Here is a 9,409-nt window from a genome sequence, read left to right as displayed (position 1 = left end):
CACACACGACATCACTGACCTAGACTCACAGGAGGGAGGACGACACCCAGCCTCAGCCTGTGGTTGGAGCCGGACGGCTCATAGCTAGGCCTTTCCTGTGAAAAAAGACTTTACCAAAAGAATGATCCTTTATGTATGAGCATCAACAGAAACCTGCCCATCTCCTCAAAGCAGCACCACCCTGCTATCTACTGCAGCCTCTCCCTTCAGAGACATCAACACTAGAAGGCTTCTCCAGAACCAGACCACCAGTCAACCATCCAGGGAATCTCTCTCCATTGGGGCCAGTCTGCCCCGAGCCAGGCAGCACCTCAAGCCACTTGATGTTTCTCATGAGCACAGAAACATAAAGTTGTGACCCAGTTACACAACGAAGCTGGTCAATTAGAATGACTCTTGCTTGCCCCTTGTCGGTGGTTAAGCATATACTTTGCTCTGTAATTAGGCGATCCAGAGGCAGTAATGGATATAGTGAGCTCTCTCTGTCTTTAATCCGGCTCTCTCAGCGTGCCAACCTGCCACAGCTGCGGACGTGAAGTGGAAAAACCAAAGAGAAAGACATAGAGGAAGGGGACCAATCAATGCTGTTATTTGAGGTTATTTGAGTTTAATCTATCTATAGAGTACTAAAGTGTGACGTCACGTTTCCATGGCAACCGATTTTCGGTTCTACACAAACTAAATTAACAAGGGAAATCCTATGCCGCACGAACGTTTTATAGAAAATGAATGATTTTTTTGCAAATTGATTTCCGAGTTTGCTTTACCAATGATGTAAGTAATATTGAGAATAGATTGTCTTCATCTAAAAAAAAACAACTTTTCCTTTTAATACATCTGGGGAATACATGAAAAGCCTCGACGTGTTTCAATTGGTAGTGATTTTCTCCTCTTGGAATCGATTTATTTTCATTTTGAAAGAAACAACACATGGCAGAAATGGAAAGCGCCATCTCTCGTTCGGTTGTTTAGAACTGAAAATCTGGTTGCCAGGACAACGTGACGTTTTCACTTTAGTACTCTATTGGTCACATGGTTCAGTCAGTCACCCTATCAGTCAATCAGTCAGTTTGGGACTGAACTTTACAATGTTGTGGATCTTATTTGTTTGGTCGTACCTTGTAGTGATGCCTTGTTTTTTTTGTTTTTCTCCACGCAATGCCCTCAATTGATTGACATTATAGTTTATTGTTTTGATTATATACCTACGACACTGTAGTACAGAGCCATAGAGAAACACAGTTCTATACCTACAAGAACAGAGCTATAGAGAAACACAGTTCTATATCTACAAGAACAGAGCTGTAGAGAAACACAGTTCTATATCTACAAGAACAGAGCTATAGAGAAACACAGTTCTATATCTACAAGAACAGAGCTATAGAGAAACACAGTTCTATATCTACAAGAACAGAGCTATAGAGAAACACAGTTCTATATCTACAAGAACAGAGCTATAGAGAAACACAGTTCTAATAACAGAGCTATAGAGAAACACAGTTCTATACCCCATTCACTGTAGCACAGATTTATAGAAAAACTTGCTGCAAATGTCAGGCTAAATACATTTAAATGAACAGCAACATCTTTTAATTTCTTTTTATGTTTGTTACAGTCCTATCATCGGTTTTAGACAGGACCAGCAGTGATGTGTTGTAAGCCTGTTGACACTTCCTACTTGACTCCGAACAAACAAACTCTGACCTTGCTTGCAGGGCTGTCTTGGAGGTGTCCCCCGACCACATGCTAGACCTCACACTGTCCCTGTAATGACTGTACCTCGACGTGGAGCATGTTGAGGACAGCCCTGTAGGCCTGGATATACACAGTTTAGGGCTGTACTTTCTTTTTTTGCCTCCTTCAAAAGTTCACTGTTGTGTACCTTTTATGTGGACGTCAAACTTTTATTGTGGCTAATTACAGTTTGCAGAGCCCTTGTAACTTTGGATTTCTGTTTAAAAAAGAAGACGTATTTTACTCAGTACTACGTGTTGGTGTTCACCTCAGAACAACGTATACATTCATTGCCTTGTGGCTAGCCGCACACATGCTGGTTTCAATTAGATCTGCTGATAGTGGGAAGGCTGTGACAAGGGCCAAATTGAAGGCACGGTGCATATGTGTTTCCCCTGATTGGGACAAGTTCCTGCTGAACGCATCACCGCATACTGCAATTCCTCTTGTCAGCATGTTCTGCATATCTGCCGTATCTGTAGGTGCTTCTTCTACCCTTATCTAACATCATCCATATGCCACACTCTGGTGATAAACTGCATCCCAAACCCTAATATTAAAATTGCAGATCCAGTTTAAGGTCTGTGGTTTGCAGGGTTATATTACATTCCTGGCTGTGTGTTGAACAAACAACTCATAGCCCCCAGTGTCCCTCCCCCTGTTCGCTGTACAGACAAGAGAGTGCTGCAGGGCGACCGTAGGGCCAGGCCTGGAGCCTCCTAACCTGCCCCCCCCACCTCCTCCCCCCGTAGCCAGTAGCTCTGAAAGCCAACAGGCTCTATGTGTGGAATGTGGGGCAGGTATGTGATCTGGCCGCTGTCGGTTCCTCCTCGCTCCATCGCAGCAGACGACCAGATGGAGAGATCGCATCATTCCTCCTTTCTGAGATATGATACATTACGGCTTTATGGGATATTTTCAAAGTGTATTTTCAACGAGTTTTGGGTAAAATGCGCTTCTCAGAAAAAGTTTCTGAACTTTCGTCAGAGCTTTCAGTTAGACCACAGTGTGGTGTGAGCTATGGAGTAGTATTTTCCGTGTTATAATGTCCAGACTAAATGTTTGACTCCCTCTGTCCTTATAATCCGAGGTTCACTTGCTTTAACTAAACACTCTGACTCATGGATCTATTTTAGAACAAGACGTGTTCCTAGAGAACAGAAACATCGAGCAAGATTGAATGCAAGTCTGCTTTCGTCATCCAGCCTTCCTTCAAACTGGTATGATAAAGTGGTCATCAGATCTTTCATTCTGTGTGTGTGAGTGTGTGTGTGTGTGTGTGTGTGTCTGTGTGTGTGTGTGTGTGTGTGTGTGTGTTTGTGTGTATAAAGGTTTGTGCCTGACTCAATTTGCTCATGTTGGTAATGATAATGTAGTCCATTGTTTATTTACTGATGGAGTAGATAGGCTGGTCTAACTCCCAGTTTAACTTGCTCTCAGCCTGTTCTTACATGCCTTTGTTCACACATGCAAATGTGTAAACATGCACAAACAGTACATACACCTGCATAATGTCTGGATTCAGAAAATCCATCAATAATGCATGACAAAAAGGTACATATTTTTCACCAATACACACAACACACACACACACACACACACACACACACACACACACACACACACACACACACACACACACACACACCGGCATAACTTAGTATGCTCCACCCTGTTTTTCGAGAAACGCCAGAGGGATATAGTCAATTGACAGTTGAATGGCTGTTTCACAAGCAAGAGCCGTAAGAAATGAGGTTGGTGTGTTGAAAGCACACACACACGTTGAAGGTGCACACATACACACACACACACACACACACACACACACACACACACACACACACACACATTCACCATGCAAATACTTCCAGGAGTGTGTTCGTGGGGCATGCTAGAACAGGTCATGCTTTCATGCTGAAAGCACACACACACACACACACACACACACACACACACACACACACACACACACACACACACACACACACACACACACACAACTTGCCACTCAGTGTGTACCTTTTGCTCCAGAGCTGTGTTTACCCCAGCTCCTCTCTCTCTCTCTCGCTCTCTGTGCTGCTTGCCTGTGTCTCTCTGCCACGTGGAATAAGTGCCTGGGTGCTTGGCCCGGTGCTCAGGGACCGGGTCACCCTGGCTGTGGTCGCTGAGCTCGGCTTCCAGCAGGCGGAGGAGTGGCCGTAGCCCCACTAGTTTGCGGGCTGCTGCTCACTGTTTGGCTCTCTGGCCCGTGTTTTGGTTACCGAGGAGAGGCTGGCGCGGCTACGCTGCTAGCGGGATGTTGATCTAACAGCAGTAGAGCTGCTCGGACCGGGACTCTTCTCTCGCTCCTTGACGACGGGGAGGAGATACGAGATGAGTGACTTTCACTACCGAGGAAGGTAAGGGCTTCTGTCCCGTGCACCTAGCCGGAAGTATTCACTTCACTTCAAAGAAAGTAAGGCTTTGTGTGTGTGTGTGTGTGTGTGTGTGTGGGCTGTACGACTGCTTCATGCTTCATGCTCCGTTTATTTGACACCATGCTATGTTGTTAATGTCAGAGCTGCATGTTGTGATAGCTTGGACAATATGTGTATTCCGTTGTCATTGCTAACCACAGCTCCCAGTTACTGCTCCGACCTTACTGCTGTCAGACATACATGAAGGGTTGTAGGTGGGCCAGGCCTGGATGCTTCTGGTGGTATCCCTGTGTGTGTGTGGGGGGGGGGGGGGGTCATAAAGCCTTGTTGGTTTTATGACAAGTAGCAACAAACGAGAGGACAGATGGCGTTCTCACCCTATTGTTAGGTTAGGTGCTGCTGGCTCCCTGGTGGTCCAAAGCAAGGCTGTTGTGTGTTGTGGCCCAGGTGCTACGGGCTGTTAGGGCTAAGAGCTCTGTTAGATCAGCCCTTACCCTCTGTGGGGTGCAAGCATGCTCCTTATGAACATGGTGTGTGTGTGTGTGTGTGTGTGTGTGTGTGTGTGTGTGTGTTTGTCTCTCGCTCTCTCTCTGTCTTTCTCTCTCACACACACGCACACACGCACACACGCACACACAGACACACACACACACACACACACACACACACACACACACACACACACACACACACATACACATAAATACACATACACACACATACATGCATACACACACACACACACACACACACACGCACACGCACACGCACACGCACACACACACACACACACACACACCATAACAGTGCCTTCTTGCTTGCTTCATCTTCATCATGGTGTCCATCTGTCCCACTCTGAATGACCAGACACTCAGCTCTTCCTCCAGGGGGCTGTAAAACAAGGCTCCAAACTACTCCCACTAGAAGCCCTTGGATGTTCTTTTGTTCATTGGTGAAGGGGGGGGTTGTTAGAGTGTGTTTCTATTGATGTGGACCCCAGTGCAGTCTGGCCATCAATCAACCTCATTGATTAGTCCTTAGCGTCTTTAGCTGATGTGCTAATGCAGAAGAAGGGATGTTATATCTTGTTAATCTCTACCATATCTCTAGCCTGATCGTTATCCTATCTTTGAAGTTCAGGTCATGACCTCTGATCGTCAAAGAACTACACGTCTTAACCTCTGTGAGGTTGACGAGGTATACTCCCCAGGCCTTTATAGATAAACACTCTTATGCCTGTTCTATCTTGAATGAAATAGGACAAACAACATGAGCCTTCCTAACAAACGCATCAGGGATGTTTGCATTTTCCCTCATCAACACTGGAAAATGTGTGAAAGCTTTTTCAAAGGGGGGCACTTATCCAATAGACTTCATGAATATTAATTGTGTTTCCTTTTGGGGGAGAATCTGAATGTGTGTTCCGTGGGTCTATTTCGGTTGCCGCTGTGTTGTGCTGTGAGTGATGTCTATGTGACCAGAGAGCTGAGTCAGTCGGCCACAGGCAGCACCAGTGTGACTCCTCCAGTGTCTCTGTCAGTCAGAAAGGGAAAACACTGCTCTGTTACAGGACCCGGCGCTCTAGACATCACTTTACAATGATTGCTATTTGGGAGTTTGCTTATTAAAGGCAGAAGATTATGCAGGTGAGAAAGATAAAACCTGAGATGAAACATTTTCTATTTGCTTTGACGCCAGTGGTTCAATGAGGCAGAGGAGTGTGTTAATATCCTGAGGAGGTGATCCAGGCACTGCTGGGGACCTGGCTGGGTGTGGATCCCTCTGACGGTCTAAAGTACGGCTCATTGCCCCTCTCTGTTTCAGACACAGCGCTGACGGGCGGAGGGACAGGCCAAAGAGCATCGGACCCATGACAGGTACGTGGACCTCCACAGATCCCTCCAGTGGTCTGCGGCTCAAGGGGAACTCCCCTGTCATCGTTCTTTTAACCTCCTGTTTTAGTTTCACTGCACTCTATCACCCCAGACCATGTTATTATTAGTCCTCTTGTAGAATACAGTGCCATCGTGTTGATTTATTCCACTGTGCCCTGAGCTAGATCTCACGGAATGGGATAGCTTGTTGTCCTTTGAGTCAACGTCCTCCCAACTTTAAAATGTAACTGTGCCCCAGGGAAGTTAATATAGAGCTGTATGTATTTTCGTGTGTCTGTGCTCACATGTAGTATACAGCAATATATACAGTGTTTTTGAGTTTGTGTGTGTGTGTGTTTGTGTGTGTTTGTGTGTGTTAGTTTAAGTGAGTTTGTGTGTGTGTGGGTGAGAGAGAGCGAGAGCAAGAGAGTACGATTGTGTGTGTGTGTGTGGATGTGTGTGTTTATATATTTGCTCTGTGAATGCGTCATAGCTGTTAATGCTATGTGTGCCATTTTCCTGTAGCCTGTTCTTTTTGTGCACCACCGGTTCAAATCCAGGCGCAGACCCAAGACACATCCTCCCTGCACACAGCAGTCTTTTTAATAATCTTTAATGAGCTCAGGCTGTAATTTTAAATATCTGTCAGAACAGTGGGATATGCCAATGGCTCCTTGATTATGCCCCTTGAGACTTACCCTGGATCTCACCCCCTACACCCCAGCAGTCAGCCGCTGGCCTTTACAGGAATACCGCTCACATCATTGTACTAAATCCCTCTAGTGTCCCAGAGCTTTCTGGGAATGCTCCCGGCATTCTACCGTGAATAAGTTTGGCTTTGCATTTCTGGAACCATTTCAGCTACATGAGCGTAGTATGACTGCTGCCGGCCTGTGTGTGTAATGTGTGTGTGTTCGTAGTGTGTGTAATGTGGTGTGTGCGTGTGTGTGTGTAGCCTGTGTAATGTGGTGTGTGTGTGTGTGTGTGTGTGTGTGTGTGTGTAGAATGTCTTATGTTGTCTGTTTGTGTGTGTGTGTGTAGCGTCTGTAATGTGGTGTGTGTGTGTGTGTGTGTTTGTGTGTGTAGCGTCTGTAATGTGTGTGTGTGTGTGTGTGTGTGTTTGTGTGTGTGTAGCGTCTGTAATGTGGTGTGTGTGTGTGTGTGTGTGTGTGTGTAGCGTCTGTAATGTGGTGTGTTAGTGTGTGTGTGTAGCCTGTGTAATGTGGTGTGGTGTGTGTGTGTGTGTGTGTGTGTGTGTGGCGTCTGTAATGTGGTGTGTTACTGTGTGTGTGTAGCCTATGTAATGTGGTGTGGTGTTTGTGTGTGTGTGTGTGTAGCGTCTGTAATGTGGTGTGTTACTGTGTGTGTGTAGCCTGTGTAATTTGGTGTGTGTGTGGGGAGAGGTTAATAGTTATTTAATGAGGCTGTACCTTTGATCAGGACGTGTCCGGGGCCGGAGAGGCGCTGGACGCGTTCCTCCTGGCTCTCAGGTGTTTTGATGTTAGCCCGCGGTGCGCCGCGCCGTACCGCGACGCGATGTGGATTAATGAGATCAGCCCGGATGAATCCAAGCCCCCGCATAGGGGAGGCCTTCCAGAGGCGCCGAGCAAGGCCTGCATCTCGCATGAGAAACGTGATGGATTGTTCCAAATGCCTGCTGCGCACAAGGCTCTGGGAAGACTGCTTGGCTTTTATTGATGCTCAGTCTGTGAAACATCTGAGACCCACCCATGGCTCTTCTGACCCAGACATTATTTTTGTATCAACCAGAAGATTTTGTATAAAGTCAGGCTGTAAACGGAGAGGGGGGTTGTCTCTGAGCACAGTGTGTCTCCACAGAGCGGCCAGCGGCTCAGGGTCACTCCCCATAAGGCCTCACTCTGAACCGGCTCAGGGTTCCTCCCCCTAAAGCCTCACTCTGAACCGGCTCAGGGTTCCTCCCCATAAAGCCTCACTCTGAACCGGCTCAGGGTTCCTCCCCCTAAAGCCTCACTCTGAACCGGCTCAGGGTTCCTCCCCATGAGGCCTCACTCTGAACCGGCTCAGGGTTCCTCCCCATGGAGCCTCACTCTGAACCGGCTCTGGGTTCCTCCCCATAAGGCCTCACTCTGAACCGGCTCAGGGTTCCTCCCCATGGAGCCTCACTCTGAACTGGCTCAGGGTTCCTCCCCATGGAGCCTCACTCTGAAGCGGCTCAGGGTTCCTCCCCATGGAGCCTCACTCTGAAGCGGCTCAGGGTTCCTCCCCATGGAGCCTCACTCTGAACCGGCTCAGGGTTCCTCCCCCTAAAGCCTCACTCTGAACCCTCGGGTCTGGGGACCTCCTGCTGTGTCCTCTGTTCCGTGAGCGTTTGACAGAATCTGTTTTGATGTTCCTCTCTGATGTTCCTCTCTTTAATATTGTTTCCCAGATCTCTCGTGTCCCGAGATGGAGCGAGGCCCTCCAGTACAGATGCAGAGCCTGCGGGAGTTTGAACAGGTACGAACCTGTTCCCTAGGCCGCCGCTAATCTCTCTGCGCTGTTGCACAACTCTGGCTCTCCCTGACGCCGCTGACAACACAAACACTATTTTACTATTGGACTCGCAATACTGTGGTTTAAAGATACAGATTAGGCCAGCGGGTATTAAGATACAACCAAAAGATCAGATCAAAACGATTTGATGTCTTGATTACTGTTTAGGTGTGTTTGGGAAGAGGATTTGGTGATGCTAAGGAAGAGTCCAATGAATCAACTGCCTTTCCTAATTCCTAATGTGTCTCCCAGATTATAGCACATAGTCTTTCCATGACGTGTTCATCTTACTGAACCCCTCCCTGAATCATTTCTCAATGCGGTAAAAGAGAGCATTTGCATGGTTGGCTTTGAACACATAGGGAATGGATTCCTAATGAGAAACCTGAAATCTGAAATGTAGGATTTAGAGAAGGAATCATCGTCATGCGAAAACACTGTTATTGTAAAAAATGTATTTAAAAACATGATATGTAATGGCGTAGCAGTATATATGTTAAGCATTCAACAGTTAAGAAATAGTACAAGCGAGAGAGAGAGAGGGAGAGGGAGAGGGAGAGAGAGAGGGAGAGGGAGAGGGAGAGAGAGAGAGAGAGAGAGAGAGAGAGAGAGAGAGCGAGAGAGAGAGTGTTAAGCATTCATTTGAAACAGTTAAGAAAGAGAACAAGGGAGAGAGTAAGAGAGAGAGAGAGAGGTAGACTTGAACGGCTGCGCTCCCCCTCTAGGCTGGGTGGAGGGTGGTTTCTGGGAGCTCAGCCAGTTGGATTACGGTTGTGATGGAGCTCTGGAGATGCTTGATGACCACATCGTCTCACTGGGGGTGATGCCTACATACGAGGGAGGTGTTTCTGAGAAAATGAACAACCAGCT

The 9,409-nt window shown here is 47.1% G+C and overlaps 1 long non-coding RNA gene across 1 annotated transcript; it reads left to right on the top strand.

Moving 5' to 3' along the window:
* Window positions 1–3,607: 3,607 nt before the first annotated feature.
* LOC307078347 lies at window positions 3,608–8,721 on the top strand. The gene is made up of 3 exons (XR_013811987.1): window positions 3,608–4,133; window positions 5,976–6,028; window positions 8,436–8,721. It is a non-coding gene; the product is annotated as an uncharacterized lncRNA (long non-coding RNA).
* The last annotated feature ends 688 nt before the right edge of the window (window positions 8,722–9,409 follow it).

The sequence above is a fragment of the Pollachius pollachius genome, assembly GCF_949987615.1.
Source record: "Pollachius pollachius genome assembly, chromosome: 7".
In the NCBI taxonomy this organism is placed as follows: Eukaryota; Metazoa; Chordata; class Actinopteri; order Gadiformes; family Gadidae; genus Pollachius; species Pollachius pollachius.
The sequence above is the reverse complement of the archived record's forward strand: the minus strand, read 5'-3'. Positions and strand labels throughout refer to the sequence as shown.